Source organism: Ursus americanus, chromosome 33 (genome assembly GCF_024610735.1).
Source record: "Ursus americanus isolate L20-20 chromosome 33, mUrsAme1.1.p, whole genome shotgun sequence".
NCBI lineage: Eukaryota > Metazoa > Chordata > Mammalia > Carnivora > Ursidae > Ursus > Ursus americanus.
Genome location: NC_142159.1, coordinates 22,815,544 through 22,836,789, shown reverse-complemented (window position 1 = coordinate 22,836,789; position 21,246 = coordinate 22,815,544). Strand labels below are relative to the sequence as shown.

Here is a 21,246-nt window from a genome sequence, read left to right as displayed (position 1 = left end):
ACGCTTAACCGACGGAGCCCCCCAGGCGCCCCGATTTGCAGTGGTGTTAAATATTTTTTAGATTAACTGATGACATTTTGTAACCAGCTTCTCCTGGAAAATCAGAAGATTTGGCAGGGTGGTCTGGTGGCTACCAGCTCACCAGTGTTTCCACCACGCCCTGTCCTCCCCGGCCTTCAGCACCCTCCCTGGGGCCCTGGGTTCGCTTCCCCTCACTCATTTACACTCCCTGCCTGACCCCTAGAGGCATTTTTGTCAGAACCTCTGCTTTAAAATGTCAAACAGCTATAGTTTAATCATCCTGCTGGTTTCTTTTCTCCAAGCTGGACAGTCCCTTGCTTCCACTGACCTTGACATCTGCGAGCTTAAATAATTAGGATTTCTCCTATAGGTTCTAACCATTTTGGGGGGGCGGGGAGGAAAAAAACTCTGTAACCACAGAGTGCTTAGGCAATCCCGGTCCATTAAACATTCCAGCACGTTAGTCATATATTTACACAGAGAAATGTTCTTTGCCTTAAATGTTTTTTAAAAAGTCCTGGTGAAAATGTAGTCCGACAAGCATCTATTAAGTGCTTACCAAGGGAGAAGGCAGTATGATAAGTCCCAGGAAGAATAAAATGCTGACCAAACATAGCCCTTGACCTCAAACGGTGCCCATACAAGAGGGAGAGACAAGAGGGTGAGCCAAGAACCGTAACAAGAATAGAAAGACCTAGAGACAACAATACAGAGAAAATTAGCATGGCCCGTGAGCAAGAATGACACACAAGTTTGTGAAGTGTTCCATATTTTGAAAGAAAGGGAAAGAGAGAGAGAGAGAAAGAGAAGAAAGAGAAGAAAGAAGAAGAAGAAGAAGAAGAAGAAGAAGAAGAAGAAGAAAAAGGAAGGAAGGAAGGAAGGAAGGAAGGAAGGAAGGAAGGAAGGAAGGAAGGAAGGAAGGAAGGAAGGAAGAAAGAGAGAGGAGGTGCAAGGAAATTGTGCTGGGAGCCAGGGAGAGGAGAGATTCATGCTGGCTGCTGATATTAAATTAATAAAATGAGGAAGAGAACATTCTTTCCCCGTGTAAATATTTCCAGAGAGGCCAAAAAGTCTTCCTAAGTTGTTCTTATTACTGTTGCTGAACTATTTTTGTATTTTATTTACTATGTCCCTATCGAGAACCTGTCCTCTCTTCAAAGCCCGGGACAAAGGTCATCTGCCTCTCGGCCTCTCCCCCAAGCCCGCCTGCCCTCCTTTATAACTCTCCAGACATTTCTTTCCTCCCCCCAGACTGGACGCCGCTTGAGAGCAAGGGCTGAAGCTCGTGGGCTCTGTCCCCTTCAGAGCCTCATACGGGCCCTCCCACGGGCAAGTGCTTAGTGAATATTTGTCGGATAAAGATCTAGCCCTCCCTTTCCAAAATCAATGTCAATGCTGCAGGAAACTGTTAAAATAAAAACAGCCAAAATGTGTAAAACCTTTCAAGAAACATTTCCATTCTCAGCAGACTGCTAGAACTCATCCCCCACCCCGCTTTTTCCCTTTGTTGCTAATTCTGAATTTGGGGCTAGATGTGGTAGGCAGTCCCCCTTTTAATCTTTAAATATAGTTCTGAATATAATTACATTTTTATGCAGCACCGAAACATCATATCCTGGTAACGGGGCGTTCTTGCGCTATTAACATCTGCGTTAAATCTCCTTCGCGTCTGTCTTCCATTGAGGACGGTTGTGAAGTCTAAGATGAAAGTGATCGACATCGTTTGTGAATTATGTGTATTTCCTTACGCTGTATATCAATGGGTTTTGCTCCTGGTGGTTTTGCGAATACCAGGTTGTCTGGTAGCCGGGCTTTCGCCGAGAACCCCTTTCAAGACAGGGATCCCGGCATCCTGGCACAGAGGACACACACCGTGTTTAGAAAAGCATTCGTCCTGCATTAAGAAATAAGTGGCATCGCGCAGCGCTCTTTGCCAAAGAGCCTGATCTGTCTAGTAAGTGACCGGAGGAACTGGGGCCCACACAGATGGCTGGGCGGATCAAAATGGAAATGGCTCATCTTGTGCTGGGAGCTCTGCTAAGCTCCTACTCCTGCCATCTACGGTCCCCCCCTACGGGTACCCGTATTCCCATTTTGCAGATGAAAACACTGAGGCTCAGAAAGGTTAAGGGACTTGCAGGGGTCCTGCAGCCAGCCAGGAAGGTGATGGGCCCCTCCCCTCCCCCCCGCCCCCAGGGCCCCAGCAGTTTGACTCTAGTGCCAGTGGCCACATCACCACTTAGCAACCAGGCCACTGCTGGTCCCGTGCCGTTCCAGCCAGCGCGCCTGACAGCACGGCTTACAGTAGGGGGTGACACCAGTCACGCCCAGAAAAGGAAGTCTTGTCACGGGAGAAAGAACCACAGGGCCAGGGACAGAGGATCCGTGTGGCGTGCGCCCGTTACCAGCAGGCACACCTGAATGGTGACTCATTCACTCACACGCTGGAAGAAGCTCTCCGCTGCTCAGGGAACGGGGCAGCCCTCTCGGTAAATTCCAAGCTACCCTATAGAAAGCTTGCTTTTCCGAGGCTGCTTGGGCCTCCGGGCATTGCTGTGGGGCCCCAAAGGGTTAGTTGCACACGGCAGGGTGCACCCTGTACCCCACGGTCATTGTCCCGGGGGCCACCCTGGCGAGAGTGCCAGGCCCCAGGGGGTACCAGCGGCAAAGCTCCGTCTTCACCTGGCCCCACAGTTCTGCCTTCCACGTCTCTGATTCTGCTTGGTGTCAGTGGTCCGAAGAAGAAGGGGCCTCCAGGAGGGTCAGGACAGCCGATGCCACCATCGGGACACTGAGCTGGACCTGGAGCACCCTAGCCATCGTGTGGCTGGCCACCACAAAGTACCTGTTTTGGGTCACTGTGAAGGTGCGGGCCGGTGGACTCGGAAATTTTAGGCTCAGGCTTTCCCCCCGAGTGGGAGCCTTTTTCTTTGAGCAGACCCAGTCTCTGTTTTGGGATGTGAAGCAAGACCTCTGACTCTGGCTGGGATGACCATGGACTGGGGAAGGATATGTCACACAGAAAAATGCACACTTTGGGGACACCCGGGTGGCCCGGTCGGTCCAGCGTCCGACTCTTGACTTCGGCTCGGCTCTGGATCTCAGGGTCGTGAGTTCAAGCCCCACGTTAGGCTCCATGCTGGGTGTGGAGCCTACTTGAAAAAAAAAAAGGAAAAAAGAAAAATACACACTATGCAGGTATGTGGACAAAAGGGTGGTGTCAGGACCTCAGCAGGGGCCGGGCCCGTGGCCAGCACAGCACACTTCCTGATCGGTGACATGAGATTACTTGGTGCTTTGTGCCACTGCCTGAGCAGAAGAAAGAGCCATCCCCAAACATCCAGGGGACCCTGCCATCTGTGAAGGCCCATAAGGAAGCAGATGCCAGGAGCAGGACTGCCCCCCAGAAGCTACAGAAATGTCTCTACCGAGACTGTCTTAAGCTTTAGTGACCCAGCCCAGTGCCCGGGGCCTCGCCAAAGCCGCTCTTAAGAAACAAAGCTCATTATCAATTGTTTACACTTTAGCAAGAATTTCATGTGTCAGCCTTCTCGTGGGGGCATTTGAAGTCAGCTCTGCAGTGGCTAAATGAAAGCACCTGGTTCCAAATAAAAGGTATCGGACATCAGGAACAAGGAAAGAGATGTTTGGGGGCTTGGCGAGGCCATCCCTAGTGCCTTGAAATCACCAGAGCCCTGTCATGAAACTTGGTCCACGATAAAATTCTATCACATGCAAAGCCTTAGTCCTCGTTCTGATCTAGTGCCATGGGATGAAGTCTTTGCTCCACCCAACTTTGCATACAGAGTTCCTTAGAATTTAAACTTCCCAGAAGTAGGACATGCTCTCCCAGGTTCTAGGCCTCTCTGTATTATATCCCGGGCTGAACCAAGTCGTTATTACATACGGGGTCTAGATTGGGGTCTCAACCTCTAGTGGATCATGGAGCCCCGGAGGGCCTGATGAAGGCTGCAGACCTGCTCCCATCTTTGTTCTCAGACCCCCAGGAGCCCATCTCGGGACCCGCCCCCCAGGAGTGTAGAGACCCCAGGTTTGGAAGTCTCTAGTAGATAATGCCACTTTGCATCCATACGCCACACCCAACCCGTACTCCGTACACACTCATACCCTCCAGGACAGCAAAGGTCTCTTTGTTCCTAGCAATTCAGGGATACAAGGTCAAGGTTGGGGCTATGGCGAGGCAAGGTGGGGCGGGGCCTTGGGGATAAGGTGCCCAGGGGAGGGAGGAACACAGAAGGGACGGGACAAGAGAGAGAGATGAAGCCAGAAAGGGTGGCCTTAGGGATGCTCCTGGGCCTTACCCTGTGGGCAAGCCTCTTCTAAGATCAGGCATAAGAGCCATGCACCAGCCGGACTGGCAGGCGCTCCTCGGAGGGGTTGAGCACCTGGTGAGGCAGAAGTGTGCCCCTGTGGCCTCTGAACCGCTCCTTCCAGAAGCAGACTCCCCCCACAGGGGCCCCCTCCCACTTCCAGACTAGCCTCTGGACGAAACCCCCAGGTGTCACAGAGCTCGGGTCGGGGACCGCTGCTCCGATGCAACCAGGAAATATTATTTAGCCCGGATATTTTTAGCAGGAATCGAGCTCCGAGCAAATGTCACGTGAGCCGTCTTCTCTTACACCGCGACTCTGGGCTATTTAAAGAGACGGTAATTATGCTCCTGCCACCATGATCAGGACGGGCTGAATGCATGATTACGGGAGCCCCTCATGGGCCATGCGGAGCACTTCACGCTAATGCAGCCCAATTTTTGAAGCTGCCTGCCTAAATCTGTCCGGCGTCTCAGGCGGACATCTGAGTCGGCATCCGAAGGGCAGCACCCTGCTCTTTGGGGCCTCGGAGCCGCCCCCCGCAGCGGCCCCGAAGGTGCTGTGCCACAGGACAGGGCACGGCCTCTGCCCGCCACTGACCTCCCGCCTCTGAAGCCGGTCTCGCCTTGGGCTTTAGATGGTAACGGGGGTGGTATCGAGCCCACCTAGAATCCCATCAGGCCGGCATCTTTCAGGGGATCCCCCAGCTCCCCTTGAAGGGAGAGCAGCCATGGGGTCTGAAGAAACAGGACACACTCATCAACGGTCTGACCAAGGAGATGTTGTCGCTAGGGTGTCAAGGAGAAGGCGCACTGAGGGGACACCCAGGAAGGTGACAGGGCCAAGGAGGGGATGGGCAGGAGCAAGAGGCAGGGCAGCAGGCCACTTGGGGAGGAAGGCAAACTGGACACTTGAGGGGAATAGAAGCCTCGCAGGAGCGCTTGGCACATAGTAGGCACACTCATTAGGCGGCACAGGGGTGAAAGAACGAGCGTGTCGTTACCCCTGCCAGCCATGTGCCAACCAGGCGGCCTGTACTCTGTCTGGCCGGGCGCAACCAGGGTCCTGTTTTCCGCTCCCCTGGCAGTGCGATGGGGGCCTTGAATCCAGGCGGGAGGGGGCCAGGAGGGAGTCCCCAGACCCTATCCCAGAAGGACTGGCAGGAAGAAGTCAGGAGAAGACTTGAGGAAAGGAGACTAGCTGACTTCAAATATTCGAAAGGATGTAAAACAGAGAAGGGCCTGGCTCCTTCCAGGAGGCTGCTGAGAACAGACCCAGGACCAGCCGGAGGGAAGTAGGGGCAGACAGCTCTGCCAAAGAAATGGGGGGGGGGGGGCTTGCAGAGGAATCAAGCTCCCCGGCACGGGAGACTTTTCCGAGAATCTCGGCCCGGGAGGGACCTCAGAGGGACCTCCTGGCCAGTCTCCCACCCAAAGCCGGGATCCCTCCTCAGATTTCCTCTCAGATGGCCTCAGGCCTCTGCCTGGAGGGCACCAGGGGAAGCTTCCAGCATCAGCTGCCAAAACACAGGCCCAGAAGAGTTGGCACCGTCCACCAGCCCCTCTCCAAGGGAGAACAGAAGTCAAAACCTTCTGCCTCGGAGTGTCCCCGAGCACCGGGCCTGGCAGAGCCTTCCAGAAAGTTGCTCCTGCCCCACGTACCTGGCGAGTGGCGCTTCCCAGGGGCAGTGTCAGGGAGACTGCAGAACAAAGAGGAAGCAACAGACTCCTGGCAAGTGGTGAGCAAAGGTGAGTGAGTAAACATTCTGCCGGAGCAGAGAAGCGCGGGCAATTACCCCAGCAGGAGGCCGGCGAGAGAGCGGTGCCGGCTGCGTTGTTTGCTCATTAAGACAAGAAAATCATTTATGTTCTGGGACTCAAGTGTCAACAGACCCAGAGAAATGTCGTTGCCTCAGCTGCCGCCCTGGGGCCGGCCGAGGGGGCAGCTGGGGTCCCGGGCACAGCTGGTGGGCCGAGAGTGGGTGTGCGTGGCACAGACGTGCTCCGGGACCCACTTTCCATCAGGGTTGTCTCCCAGGCCATCCCGTCTTGTTTCCCTCCCTCACCCTTTCTCCTTCCTTTTCAGATCCGGTAAGCAAGGGCAGAGAGAGGGCCACGATGGGCCACGCACACGCACCAGTGGCGCCGTACTTAGGGTGACCACCCATCCTGGTTTCCCCGGGGCCCAGGGGGTTCTCCTGCTATGGGACTCTCAAGTGCCCACACCCAGGGAATCCCAGGCAGACCGGGACGGCTGGTCACTGTGCGGCCCAGGAGCCCCGCCGCCACTCCCTAGGGGGACACCGTTCTCCCCATTTCGCAGAGGGTGGCGAAGGTGACAGCGCGGGAAGAGAAGGAAGGTTCTGGAGCTCCTGCTGCAGCCACATCCTCGCCCCCCACCCAGCTGTTCTCCCACTTCTCTCTCCTTTCTCCAGCCCCCTTGCATTTGCTTCAGACCTGGGCAGGGAGGGAGTCACGGACCATGGGAAATCACCTGACCAACCCCTGCCCTGGAACGAGGTGGGGAGATGGGGCCCCGAGGACCGACTCACCTCAACAACACCCTCCCCAGACCACCCCCCACTCCTCCAGATGGAGGGACGGACAGGGGCTCTCGGGAGCAGAAAGAAGCAAGCAGGTGGCAGGAGACCCCAGCCAGCTCAGCCTCCTGGGTGCCCCAGCCTTGCTACCCCTTGGCTCCAGGGCGTCGCTGGCGGCAGGCTCAGGGCACCCACGAGCCCCTCTGTGTCCTTGCCTCTGGAAGGGCCGCCTTTACTTGGGCAGCCCAGAGGCTGCCATGGGGAGGATGCCTGAGAGGTGGTGAGAGGATGAAGAGGATTCGCCATTTCCCCTGGCCCCCACCAAAGCCGTCCTGCTGTTCCCACACCCCGTCCCTCGTCCCTCGGCTACACCCTGGAATAAGGCAGGGAAGCCCCCGAGGCTGGGCTTTAAGGAGGGAACCGATTTCGCTTCAACAAGGAAGGGAAGTAGCGATCAGCACCGTGCCCTTTAAGGCCCCACACAGAGGCTATATTTAGGGCCGAGGACATTCCGCAGGACCTCGGGCAGCCTTCACTGGGAGCAATCGCTAATCACTGCATTGAGTTTACGGGTGCCCCTGGGCACACTTAACCCAGGGCAATGAATAGTTATTGCCGGCCTCCCGCTCGGGGCCTGTGGGCACACTTAAGCAAGAGCGTGGATCGCTGCTAGCGGGCACGGCTCGGGTACACCCTTGGGCACCCTGCGCCTTCAGCGGGGAGAGCCAGAGTATTAAATATCTATGTGCCCTGTGCCCACAGCTGCATTTAGCCAAGGGCAAGGCCGGTGAAACGGCTTTAATTAAAACTTAATGCAAGTTCAAGGTGCAGCCACGGAAGCAGGGGCTGCAGAAGTCACCAGGAATGAATCAGTCACTTCGATGAGGTTCTCAGGTGGGAGAGAGGGATGGTGGGGAGGGGGGCCAGGGCATCAGAGACCTGTCTTCTGTCTCATGCCTGCTGCCCACCGCTCTGCATCCATGTTCTGGGATGTGGGGCCACCGCGTGCTCCCACACCTCACTCGGTGAAGGATGCTGGGCATCCTGGCTTCGAAAGCAGGTCGTTGGAGACCAAGCAGGTGCCTGGGCCAGGAGCGGGGCTGCTTTTCTCAGTAGCTCGGCCCAGTGTCAAGTGACACTGGCCACACCGTCCCCCTGGTGGTAGCTCCCAGAATTACAGGTCCAGCGCAGGGAGAGAAGTGACCAGCCAGAAATGTCAAAGGTCATTGCCTAGCGGCAATGCTTGGGGGTCACGGGGTAGGGCCCAGCGATTCTTAGGAGGACCAACAGCAGAACAGTGGGCAGGGAAGCTGTGTCCACTCAGCCCCTGCTCCTTAAGATTGGGAAGCAGAGGAGTATCCGAGGAATCTGCCCATCTGCCTGGGGTTCCAAGCTAGAGGACCTCAGGTCTCCCATCCTGAGGGGCGCTCCCAGAAGTGGGGTTCCTCCTGCCACAGTGCCCTTGTTAAAATTCAGACCAGATGGGAACACAGCTATAAGCTCTTCCTGGGGCAAGAGTCGACAACCCATTAAAATCTGTTCCCCTAGTAGTAGCGCACGGCTGGCATACAGTAGGTGCTACATAAATGCTCGTTGAATGATCAGCGATAGTCACAGGTGGCCTTCTCTCTCCTCCTATCATTTCTCCTCTCCTCTTCTCTCCCCTCCCCTCGCTCAACGTTCCTTCCCCAGTCCCATCTTCCTCTACTCCCGGGCAGGGGGTCGCACACCACTATCCCCCAGGCCAAATCCTGCACTGTTTTTTTTTGAGCCACTTCATGTTTACAAAATTCAAGTCAACTTGTTAAAATTAGAAGATTTCACATATAATTACAGATGTCCAGTTTCTCATGAAAAGGTAGAAAGTCTGGCAGGAAGAGGCTGGGGTGGAAGGGAGGCCGCCCCTCTGCAGGGGTTGGGGGGTGGGGTTGTAGGACGGGAGGCTGTGCCTGGTTCACAGCCCCCGCTGCTCCGCCTGGTTCACGGCCCAGCTCCTCACACGCCTCCTCATCTTCCTGCTCCGTTCTCTCATCTGTAGAATTGGGACAGTAACGGTACCCATTGCCTAGGATTGCTATGAAGATGAAATGAGTTAATATTTGCAAAGTGGTTAGAACAGGGCCCAGCATAGCACGGGTGCCACGAAAGTATTTGCTATATAAAGCCATGAGTAAAATTCTTTACGGCCTCCTCAGCCCGGCACACTCATTTCTGGGGCGGTTTTGGCCCCACCGGCATTTGCGTCTGTAACCACCCACCCATCCACGTCTTGTTCAGCTCACAGGACTCGAGAGAAACCTGACTGCAAGGGGCCGCAAGGCAGTGAAGAAGCTCACCTTGGGGGGAACCTCTATGTCCTGGCCTCTAACGTGGAGACATTGCACCCAATTGCACCTGACATCCTTTCATGGCTAAGTCTGCAATTCCTTGACTTCACCCAGGTCAAGCAAGGAGCATCCGAACTCACCATTTTTTTTCAATCTAGCAAGGGGAACACAAGGACACAATGTTGCAGTGTCAGTGATCACCCCAGTGCTCCCGCTGCCCCCTGTGCCAGCTAGCTCAGCGACCTTTCACACGCCCACACTCGTCCATCCCATCCTCTCCCAACTAGCTCGGACAAACCCAGTGGGACCGGGTATCTGCGGGGGAGCAAGGCCACGTGGCACCTGCAGCTGCCGCCTCTCTGCCTGGCCACGTCTCAAGGCTCAGGAGTCACAGCCTTTGCAGAGAAGCCCGGTCTGGGGTATCCCCCCCACCCCATCCCGTGTCCCTCTGGGCCCTCTGAGCCTGTTACCTGGACACATGTGGGCTCACAGTGGATGCTCTCCTGGCCCAGCCTGGACATTATCACTGGACACTTCATTATGTAGCAGACACGCTGCTCCAACCTTTTCACCCCTGTTTGAAATATTCTGATTTCCAACCTGTAATTTGCTTTCTGGAAGTAGGGCAAAATTCATGTGTGCAAATGGAAGAGAAAAGCACAGTTAATAGGCTGCAATTATAGGTCAGTGACTATTCCCAGCAAGTATGGTTAACATCAATGGACTGGAAGCTGGGCAGGTCTCTTGCAAGAAGGCTGGGCAGTGAGACCAGGACCTTGGGACTGGGGAACCTGGGTCCGGTTTCTGGGCTCCTGCAGCACAGCCCCCACCAGGAAGGCCTCAGGGCTGCGGACATTTGTGGATTTCAGGAAGGTCAGACCTGGGCGGAGAGAGCAAGAGTGTATGCCTTGACAGGTGACAGATGCTGGTTCACACCTTGTCTTCTTCGACCGCTACGAGGGACTCCTAAAGTCGGCTGTCCTATTCCCATTTTATAGATGAGGCAGGTGAGGCTCAGAGTAGGTCAGGGACTAAGTCAACATGGTGATGGGGTGCAGTAGGGAGTTAGGGGGTGTCAAAGAGGAGAAGACCGAAAAAAGGAAGAGAAAGAGAAGGAATAGGTTAGTTTCTGTGATTTCTGCACCCCCCCCCCCCCCGCCCCGTGACCACGGCCTCCTCGGGGGAAACTCTGCTTGGTCAGGGAAGGGAGGACAAAAAAAAGGAAGGAGAGAGGAAATGGATGTGAGGAGAAGAGGAAAATATGAGGGGTCTGGGGGGCAGGGCGCCCCCTCTCAGGGACCAGGCCGGGGGTTTTAAACAGCAGGAACACCGGGAGGCTGTGTCCGCCCCCCACCCCCAGGCTGGCAGCGGCTGCCCACGTCAGGGCAGCTCCTCGTCCTCTGGCCCTCAAAGGCAAGTCCGCTCCCTCGCTGACGGGCACCAGCCCAGCCCTCGGGCCCCAGCCCCCAAACCCATCTCTCTGCATCTTCCCTGGGCGGGGTCCAAGCCGTGTGACGCCCGAAGCTCGTGCAATTTCAGGGAAGGACCTCTTTAGGAAAAAGACTACAAAAATGTCTTTTGCCAACTTTACAGAGTCTTGTGAGCACATGAGGGACCAGAGCAAGAGAGGCGCCCTGGGGCTTACGCTCCATCAGCTCCAAGGTCAGTCAGCCCCTGCGAATCCAGCAGCACCCTTTATTCACGTGATTAAGCACTCACCGAGCACCTACTGTGTGCCAGACCCAAAGGCAAACACCGTGCGTGTGCCCCCACCCCCCACCCCGCCAAAGGCGCTCCAGATCCAGCCGGAGGTGGCTGCGTGAGCACAGCTGTGGGCGGGTACGTAGTCACAGGGCAGCAGGTGCACCGAGAGAAGCAGGTTTAACACAGAGCTGGTCAGCTGTCAAGAAGACTGCCTGGAGGAGGCAGCTTCTGAGCTGGGTTAGCACACCTAGCAGTCCTATTGACCTGCAGAGGCTACTTCTCTACAAGGTCAGAAATCTCAGATACCCACGTATAAACCTAGAAGCCCCTTATCTGGAGTAGAGAAAAATAGCAGTCATAGGACAAGGCTGAAAAGGGATACGCCAAAAGGAAATCCTCCCGGTTCTACCTTCAGAATATATCTAGAATCCCACCCTTTCTCCCTACTCTGGTCCCTGGCCTGCGTTTCTGCCCCTGCCTTCCTTACCTCCGGAGCCCTGATTGTCTGTACTCCACATAGCAGCCATCTGGATCCTGTTCCACACTAGGTCAGATCATGTCATGCCTCTGCTCAAACCTCCCCATTTCTCACTCCGAGGAAAAGCCAAAGTCCTGGAAGGCCCCACATGATTTGCCTCTCTCCTCCCTGACCTCCGCTCCCACTTCCTCACCACCTTCCCTCTGCTCCAGCCACACTGGCCTCCCTGCTCCTTCTCAAGCATGTCAGGCACACTCCTGCCTCAGGGCCTTTGCACTGACTGAGTCCTCTGTCTGGAGCTGCCTTCTCTTAGATACCTGCATGGCTCACTCCCCCACCTCCCTCAAGTCTTTGTGCAAACGTCACCTTCTCAATGATGCCTGCCTTCTTCTTGCCTTTATCCTATGAAAAGCTGCTTCCTTTTTCTGTAACTCTTATGTCCTTCTAACCTGCTGTCTCATTTACTTATTATGTTTCTTGCTCCATGGGCCAGGAGTGTTGGTTTTGTTCATCACGGCAACCCCAGTGCCGAGAGCAGTGTTCTGCATATAGAGGGCTCTCAATAAATATTTGTTGAATGAATGAAGCAGAAAGAGGGAGAGCTCTGGGTAGAGCAATCTTTATTGTCTTCTTTGGACTTTCTCTAGTTTCCGTAATTATCTCGTATTGCTTTTGTCATGATTTTGTTTTCAAGTCCCTTTTTAGAAGCTCGCAGTTTCACTTTCAAATTCTTGACTCCATTGTGCATTTGGTGGGAGATGAATACACTATTTCAGAAAACAGCCCTGGAAGCCTTTATGTGGGGGATTCTCTGGTGACACACGTTCCTTTTAAAAGCACGCGGCTTCCACCTCTATCTTTAGCAAGAGATCAAGGCCGTGCCTCTGGCAGAGGGAGGCTCTGGGAGGTGGGAGATCACTGGGGAAATAAAGTGTCTAAGCCTGGATGTGCAAATTGACCTGGATCGTTTTAGTTTTGCATTCACGTTTGCACTTTGTAAATATTTGCCTGGCATCCCGCTGCTCACACCTGCTTGCTGTCCCCTCAAGTTTATGGAAGGCACCAGGCACCGTCATGTCTCCGTCTCCACCTGGCGCTGCTGGCGCTGCCGTGAAAAGAAAACTCTCCAGCGAAAGCCACAGGTGTCTCTGACAGCGCCTAAAACTAATGGCCTGTGGCTGGCCGCTGTGACTAATTCTCTGATTATTGACTTTATGATTTTACGCTTAAAACTTCTTTATAATAACACACAGAAATGTTTAATGGGCTCTATCCAGAGCCATAAAAATTACTTATTGAACAAGCGTTTTTAAACTATTAATCTATTGTTTTCCATTAATAATGGCTCTCCAAAGAACAGGCGACAGCTTAATGTATCCACAGCATTTCTCCCCGAAAAGTGGCCTTTTAATACAGAAACGCCGCTCCCGAGGCTTCGAGGGTCGGCTGGCCATCAGGCAGCTGACCCTCCCAGGACAGATTAAGGCTCCACCAGTCCCCGAAAGTGCTTTAAGGATTTCCCTATAAAATCCGTACGGGGGCCCTAGGAGATTTTCCTAGCATCTGAGAGAGATGGAAAAGACCCTCTCCCCAGTCTCTCTCAAGGGCCTGTTCTGCAGGGCTCACGGTGGAGGACACAGAGGGAAACAGGCAATTTGCCCATCTCTCTACTCTTGGTCCCTCCAGAAGGATCCAGGGAATGACCTCTGGTACCCACCCCCTTCCTACTTCCGTCGGCAAGCCCACGGCTAAAAGGCCCGTGTTCTGCTGCGTCACGGGAGCAGTCCCCTCACCAAGCGTGAGACGGCTCCCCACCTCAGGTGTCTTCACCCCTGTAGCCCCACATCCATTTATTCTTCCAGGTGATTTAGATTTTGTTTTTTTTTTTTTAAGATTTTATTTATTTATTCGACAGAGATAGAGACAGCCAGCGAGAGAGGGAACACAAGCAGCTGGAGTGGGAGAGGAAGAAGCAGGCTCACAGCAGAGGAGCCCGATGTGGGGCTCGATCCCGTAACGCCGGGATCACGCCCTGAGCCGAAGTCAGACGCTTAACCGCTGTGCCACCCAGGCGCCCCGTGATTTAGATTTTGAAACACATCCGCACCGGATGGGCCTTTCTTCTACGGTTTCCGGCTGTTCATTCATTCAACAAGTGTTAATTGAGGGTCTACTAAGTACCAGGCAGTGTTCTTTGTTACAGCAATAAACCAGGGCCTTAAACATGTGGACCTTGTCCTCATGGAGCTCCCCTCTGTGGGGGGAGCACAGATGACCAAAGACCGTAGAAGATCGTTTTAAGTAGTGGTGAGTGCTGAGAAGTAATGGGGTGAGATTGTGACCAGGGATAGCCGGGGACTGTGTTTGATGGAGAGTCAAGAAGGCTTCTTGGGGAGGTGGCCTTTGAGCAGAGATGTGAGTGACGGGAAGGAATCTGCAGTGAGAAATGGGGGAGGAGAATTCCAGGCAGGGGAAAGGCAGTTCAAAGGCCCTGGGGTGAGGTATACAGATAGGCCTCTCTGCCCGGGCGAAGGCTTACCCAGCCAACAACTGTTCCCTACATGGCAAGTGCAGAATTCTGCTCAGCCACCGCCTCAAACTCTCCATGTGGTTCCTGGGGATCCAGAGGGCCAGCTAGTCTGAGAAGCACTTGACCTTATCTGTGGAACAAGAAGACACTTCTGAGAAGGAAGGAAGAATTTCTCCTCCCAGCCCTACTTTCATGGAATGGTTAGGAAAGGGCACATAGGAGTCATCTTCTCAACCCTGAAGGGACGCTTTAGTCCATGCAGAGGTCACAGTTCACAGAATGTTAGAGGAGAATTGTCTTAGGGTCGGGCTGCTCAAACTTCAGTGTGCCTACAACTCACCTGGAGGTCTTTTTAAAATACGGATTCTGATTCAGTAGACTCAAGGTAGGGCCTGAGATTCAGAGACTCTAACAAGCTCCCAGGTGATGCCGATGCTCCCAGGGGATGTGGTTCAGGGACCACACTTTAAGTAGCAATGTCCTGGAGGTCATTAAATCTAACCACTGGGTTTTACAGGGGGAGACCAGGAGAAATAGGACTTAATGATGAGAGTGGAGCACTGAGGTCAGAGCACCTGGGTTTGAAACCCTCCTCTGTTCTGTGTGTATATGCGTGTGTGTGTGTGTGTGTGTGTGTGTGTGTGTGTGTGTGTGTACTGGTTGCTTAGTTACAGTGTCTTCCTGTGAATTGATTGTATGATGACAATGGTGGTGATGATGGCAAAGATGGTGATGATGATGGCGATAGTGATGGTGGTGATGATGATGGTGAGGGTGGTGATGATACTGATGATGGTGGTAATGATGGTGGTGATGATGGTGATGATTGGACTTTGTAGGGTGGATGTGAGAGCTGAATGAGTACATACAGCTTTGAGTCTTTACAGGGTGCTTATCCCAGAGAGTGGTGCCTAAGGATGACAGCTCTTATGTTGGCAAGTACTGTCATCCAGAGATAAGAGGACTTCTCCATGGCCCCAGAGCAGTAGGACCAGATCCCCAAACATTCCTACTATCATTTTTCAACTCATCACATAGTCAAACAAATTAAGAGTGTCAGAAATCAAATAAATGTTAGAACACACAGGACCCTGAACCAATATTGTACCATTGCAATGTTCCTCTGCTGGGATAGGAGGTACATCTGGCCTCTGGCAGGCCTCAGGATCATCACTGATGATCCCATTGTCTGGGAGAGTCAGGAGAGAAAAATGGGGATTCTGAGCTTAATCTGCACAACACAGACATGGGATAGCCTGGTGTGGTTTAAAAGATATGAGTTGGCCCTGCATAGGAACATGTTTATCAGTCACTTGACTCATAAAAGTTTAGTAGGAGGAAGCCAGGGCCATCCCTGGAGCTTCACAGCTCAGTTGAGGACTCTAGGTAGAGGGCACGGCCTACACACAGGCTAGAGGTAAGAAGCAGTACACAGTGTCCTGGTGGCACCCCCACTCCAACTTCTGCTCATCCCATCTCAACCCAGCCTCCCAATAGAAGGATCTTGAAGATGTGAGATCATGCTGGTCCCTTCTGAAAATGCTTCAACAGCTCCCCACTACCCTTGGAAAAATCCAAACACTTGCACAGCCCACATGACTCTGCATACCTCTCTGAACCTTCTGTCACCACATCCTGGCCAAGCTGGTCTTTTCTCTACCACAGGGCCTCTGCTCATGCTGTTCCCTCTGCCTAAACACTGTTCCTCATTCTTCACATGGCCAGTTCTTCATGCAGTAGGTCTCGGCTTCAGTGTCGCCCCCATGGAATACCCTCCCTGACCACCTCCACCTAGTCTCTACCCTGGCCTTGTGTTTGTTTCCTTCCTGGTTCACATCACTGTTGGGCTCACAGAGATTTCTCACCCACTACGCTCACGCACTTGAGTGAAGAGAAGTGCAGATAAGCTTGTCTCCCACTCAAGTGAGAATGAGCTCAAGGAGGGCAAGGGCCACATCTGTCTGTCCACACTCTGCTCCCAAGGCTCTTCCACTGACCTGTGCCCGGTACCTAGTAGCTGTTCAGTAAATATTTGACCAGGAAATGGCTATGGCTGGATCCTAGCATGCCCAGGAAAAAAGGAATGGTGGAAATAATTTGTAGGGATTTGTCTGTTTCCCTTCTTCCCACAACACATAACCGATAAGCTCCATGGAAAGACACAGACTATGTCTAACTCACCGTAGCACCCCCAACACCTTGCCCAGTGCCTGGCATCCACGGGCCCCTGATAAATATGTATTAAACATGTGTTTTCATCCCAAGTGTGCTGGAGTTTCCTGTAATTACACTGAAGCAACCATATCAAGTGAGATAGTTTGGCCACAGTAAGTAGAATCTTGTTGGATGTGACAGTTTCCCAAACCTCCCACCCATGCCTCCCTAATGGTACAGAGTTGATAGAGACCTTAACTCCAATGTACTCTAGACATGACTTCTCTGACATCCAGAGAAATGGGAAGATGGAAAAAATATCATCTCCTGAGTTAAGGTCTCTCTCAACAGAGACATTAAAGCTGCCAGGAAGAACACAAGATGCGTGGGCTCCTAGAGCTGGGATGTCAGGGGGCTGATTCCGGATCTAGCTACATGGCCTGGGCAAGTCACTTAACATCTCCAAGACCCGACTTCCTCTTCTGCGAAATGGGCACATGTGCAGTGAAGGACTAACCTTGCCTACGGAAAGATCTGGCCCTTTGCCCCCAGCTCCCAGGAGGCAAACGCTAAGCTTTTGGAAAATACTTTGCCTGATCAGTATCTTTGTCTACCTGGAGGCCTTGAGCCGCATGGGAGGACCCATGCTAACGACGTGATTTATGGACCATGTGGTGTCACCTCAACCTTCGGAGAGCTAGAGACCAAGGTCAGCCAGGCAGATGGTCAGCTATGGCCCCATGACCGACCCCTAGTGAACACTCTGGACCCCAAGGCTCAGGTGAACCTCTCCAGTTGGCAATTCTCTGTATCTATGTCACGCATTGTTGCTAGAAGTTAGCAGTGTTTGCACACCTCCCCTGGAGAAGGACAAGCAGAAGCTTGCCCCTGGATGTCTCCCGGATTCGGCCCTGTGCACCTCTTTCCTTGGCTGATCTTACTCTGTATCCTTTTGCTGTAATGAGCCTTCACAGAGGAAAATTGAGCCTTCACAGAGTGTATAGCGACTTCTCTGGGTTCTCCGAGGCCTTCTTGTGAATTGTGGAAACTGAGCGTGATCTTGAGGACCCCTGAACTTTGAAGTTGCTGTCAAAAGTGAGGGTGGTCTTGGGGAATCTGGAATCTTTCAGGACAACAAGACCACCTCCCTCACTGGGTATCAAGAAAATGCAATGAGACAATGCAGGTGAAACCCTTAGCTCAGGGCCTGGCCTGGAATGCATGTCCCACAAGGATGTGCTCCTCCTCCTAGTGTCTTCTTGTTGGTGCAGTGGCTATGTGCAGAGACTCTGGAGATCTCCTGCCTGCGCTGAGGTCCTGGCTCTACTCCTCACTGCTGTGAGACCTGAGACTCGTCACCCGCTCCTCTGGACCTCGGTTCCCTCCCCTAAAAGTCGTGCTGTCCTAAGGCTGAGCTCATGGACACAAATCCCTGAAAGCAGGCCTGGCGCATCTCACACTCCGTGTGCAGGTTTTTCTCATTGAAACAGTGCAAACTCTGAGTCAGAGGATCCCAGGCCCAACCCTCTGTCTGGCACCAGCTAGCCATGTGACCTCCAGCACTTGACCTTGGGGAACCCCCATTCCTTGTTGGGAGGATGAGAGACTGAAATCCGCACTTCTGCGGAAGGCTTTCTCACTCCCAAAGTTACCCAGTCTCACCAGGTTGCTTATCAGGCTGCTCAGTGGGGAGACGCCTGAAGCCAGACGCAAGCTATAAACACGTGATTTATTTACCTGTCAGAGACGTCAAGTACAGGGCTTGGCCTGGCCTTGTTTAGCCTCAAAGGGAGGATCCACGGGAACAGCAGGGGTTGAACACAGACAGGACAGATGGCCCTGCGGGAGAGGATGGACAGGGGAGAGGAGTGAGGGTGGTCTACGGCTGCTGCCGATTCACCTGTCTTCGTGCAATCCCTTAGGTTGATCCAGAGCACCGACCCCATGCAGGGACCAAGCAGGGAAAGACCCCCCGAAGACGGGTAAAGAAATAAACGAACAAAGTCATCTCAGATGACCATCAGCCCTGAAGGAAGTAAAACAGCAACGAGACACAGAGTTTGGGCTGGAGAAGGTCCGTGTTAGAAGATAATTTTCAAAAAAAGGTAACATCGTGACTCTTGTGCAGATTAAAAACAAAAAAATGAACCCGTGTTAAAGACTTTACTTAACTCGTTATTAATGAGGGAACCAGGCAGATGTTACAACCCGTTCAAAGGAGAAATCAAAGAACAGCACATTTATAGATGAGGAATGTTAAAATGAATTTGCAAATAGATTTGAAACTGGCTTCTTCCTTATTCCGGAGAAGGGGATGGAAGTCAATTGAACCGCCCCTGATGCAATTTATTTGCCTGTCCAAAGACAAGAATCATTTGCATTGCCGTAGGATATCTACAACTTATAACACCATAACCCAGCTCAGAGGCAATGGTATCAGAGGAATCAGACAGCGGCAACAGTGTCCTATAAACAATGCGGTTTTCCACTGGAGGCAGGCAATAACCTTTTTTTGCTCATTCCAATTTTTCTTATGTCAGGTAGAAAACATCACTGAGAAGTGACATTTGAGCCAAGATGGTCTGCCAAGGAGTTCCAGGCAGAGATTTGGGGAGGGGCATCCCCAGCAGACAGCACAGTAGGTGAAAAGACTGTGGAGCGGGGGGGAGTTTGGTGTGTTTAAGGAGCTAAAAGCTCAGTGGGACTGGAGTCAGTGACAAGGGGCCAAACGGTGGGCAGAAGGTGGATTGAGCAGGAGGGGACCGGAGCCACAGAGTGCAGACTGAGATGTTATCTTCAGAATGAAGGGAAACCCTAGAGAATTCTGAGCAAGGCAGGAACAGGATCTCCCTTATATTTTAAAAGACTCTTTTTGGCCACTAAGAAAGTAGCTATTTTAAAAATGTCTTGTAGGCAAGAGTCTGAACTTCTCAGGAAGAAATGTTTTTGGGGGGAGTTCAGGAAACAGTCTTGGAGCCAGAAGCTGGAAAGAAGGACTGACAATAGGAGAAATAGGAGGATATAGGAGCAGTGAGAAAGCTCCTTCCTCCTGGGGGGAATGACACGGGTTCAAGCACTTTGGGAACGTGGTCAGATCTACTAACACTCACACGCCTCCATCCTCTGACCTGCCGCGATCAATTTCACTCCAACAGAAATGCAAACACATGGGCACCAAACACATGCTCAAGACTGTTCACAGCATTTTATTTCCCGAAACTGGGAGCTGTTCAAAAGCTCATCGGCAGTCGAGCAGAGTGGTCTCTTCACCCAGTGGGCTCCTGTAAGGCGATACAGATGCGGGGGTTCACCACGAATGAGCCTCGGAAACATTTTGCTGAGTGAAAGAAACCGGACACGGAAGCATACACGCTCGCTGGGCCCGTATAGCGTGAGTTCCAAAATAGACAAAACTAGCCCTTGGGTTTGGAAATCTGGACCGTGGTGACCTTCGGGGAGGAAGGCAAGAGTAATGAATGGTTGGGGAAAAGCCCTAGAAGGGCTTCCAAGGAGCGGATGTTCTATTTCTTGTCCTGGGCGGTGGTCCTAAGAGGGTTCTCCTTGGGACAGTGAACTGAGCCGCACCACAGAGCTGAAGAGGGAAAACTGAAATTCTTAGAAGCGGCTCCCCCAAAGCACGAGGTTTCTTCAGCAGAAAACTGGGTGTTGTGTAGTGCCCCCTTCAGGATTATTTTATTCTGTGCACTTTTCATCATCTGAGCTATTTTACAACTCTATTGTTAAAAAAAAAAAAAAAAAGGGACAACTCTCTAAGTTGTTGACCTTTGGGAATAATGCAAATGATTATTGTCCAGAAACATACACACGGTGTCCGGCGGAGTTGCCGTTGGCTACGGACCTCTGGGTGTTGACCCACGTTGTGTCTACGAGGCCGATTGGCTCCAGCCTTCCTGGCTGCCTTCACCCCCATGGTAACATGGTACTGGCTCCATGAGCGAATGAGTTAAATGAAATCCCTGACACGCATTCATTTCGTATGTGTAGGGAAGTCGTGCTGATACCCTTTTAAAGACCTTCTCCTTTCACAAAATCTATAGGTTTTCCCGTATGAGTGTTAGACTTCCGTTAAAAAATAAAAAAAAAAAAGTTAATTTAAAAAAAGTTAAATTCAAAAGGGCAGGAAAGGTCACCCTGGTTCTGTGTGAGGCTGCTGTCCTCAGGCCCTTCAGTACCTGGGTGGGACAGGGCAGGGCCAACTGCCAAGAGTGGGTTGGCAAAGAATGACAGGGGGTGTCCCCAGCCTGGAATCTGAGCCAAAGCCTGCAGCCTTAGAGCCCGAGGAACCCGAGGCGGGGCTGCCCGCAGCCTAATTTCATTCACTGAATTCAAAAGTGCGGAGTCCCTCTCCTAGAAGGCGGGCTGCCCCCCTCCTCCTCCTTTGGCTACCGTCGGACTGGAGGATGCTGGACCTGCTGGGGCCTCCCTCCGGTTCCCAGCAGGGGGAAGCGCTATTATTATTTGATTAATTCACAAAACAAAGACCTGGCTGGGGCAACTGGGCTTGAAGTAAGGTTCTCGGAGGGCAAGTAAATCTGAAACTGGAGCAGAGAAATAAACCAGGGGAGGAGAAGTGGCTGTCCCTGACATTTAGCACGATCCTCGCCGGGAAAATTCCCACCTCTGCCTGCACATTAAGGAAAGCTGCACAAAATCCGACCTTGCCAGAGGCCACGGGTGCCGGGGATGTGGCAGACGACCACCCCTCCTTCCGTAGCTTCTCCACTACTCCTCCTTGAGCTCCTGACCCCAGGTGAAGATTGACACGCGGTTGGGAGAAAGATGTGGGTTTGGGGTTTTGCCCCCTCACTTCTGCAACCCAGCTGAGGTGGCCCCTGAACTTGCCTGTCCAAGCCTTGGGGTGGGGACGACACTCCATCCCAAAGCTGAGCCCCCTTTTTGGGCATCCTTGAGAAGTGGGTGGGACCCAGGAACTGCGGGAAGGAGGGAGGGGGACAGCACCCAGGCTATGGAGCTTTCCCCCACCCCTGTGGCTTCATTGTCATTAGACTTACAAACCTCCCACAGCTGGAGACAAAAACCCTGCGGTAAACTGCCAAGCTCCCCTCTCACCTCCTCTGCTCCCCCCCCAACAGTGGCAGCCAGATATTGTTGACATTCAAGTCTTTGGAGGCCTCCCTCCC

At 52.9% G+C, this 21,246-nt stretch overlaps 1 long non-coding RNA gene and 1 pseudogene across 1 annotated transcript; both read left to right on the top strand.

The window, feature by feature from the left end:
• Positions 1-721: 721 nt before the first annotated feature.
• On the top strand, positions 722-796 carry LOC123779118 (U6 spliceosomal RNA; annotated as a pseudogene).
• A 4,969-nt stretch (positions 797-5,765) lies between these two features.
• On the top strand, positions 5,766-13,668 carry LOC148107243 (uncharacterized). Its single transcript, XR_015722753.1, has 3 exons — positions 5,766-6,100; positions 10,812-10,880; positions 13,316-13,668. It is a non-coding gene; the product is annotated as an uncharacterized LOC148107243 (long non-coding RNA).
• Positions 13,669-21,246: the final 7,578 nt, after the last annotated feature.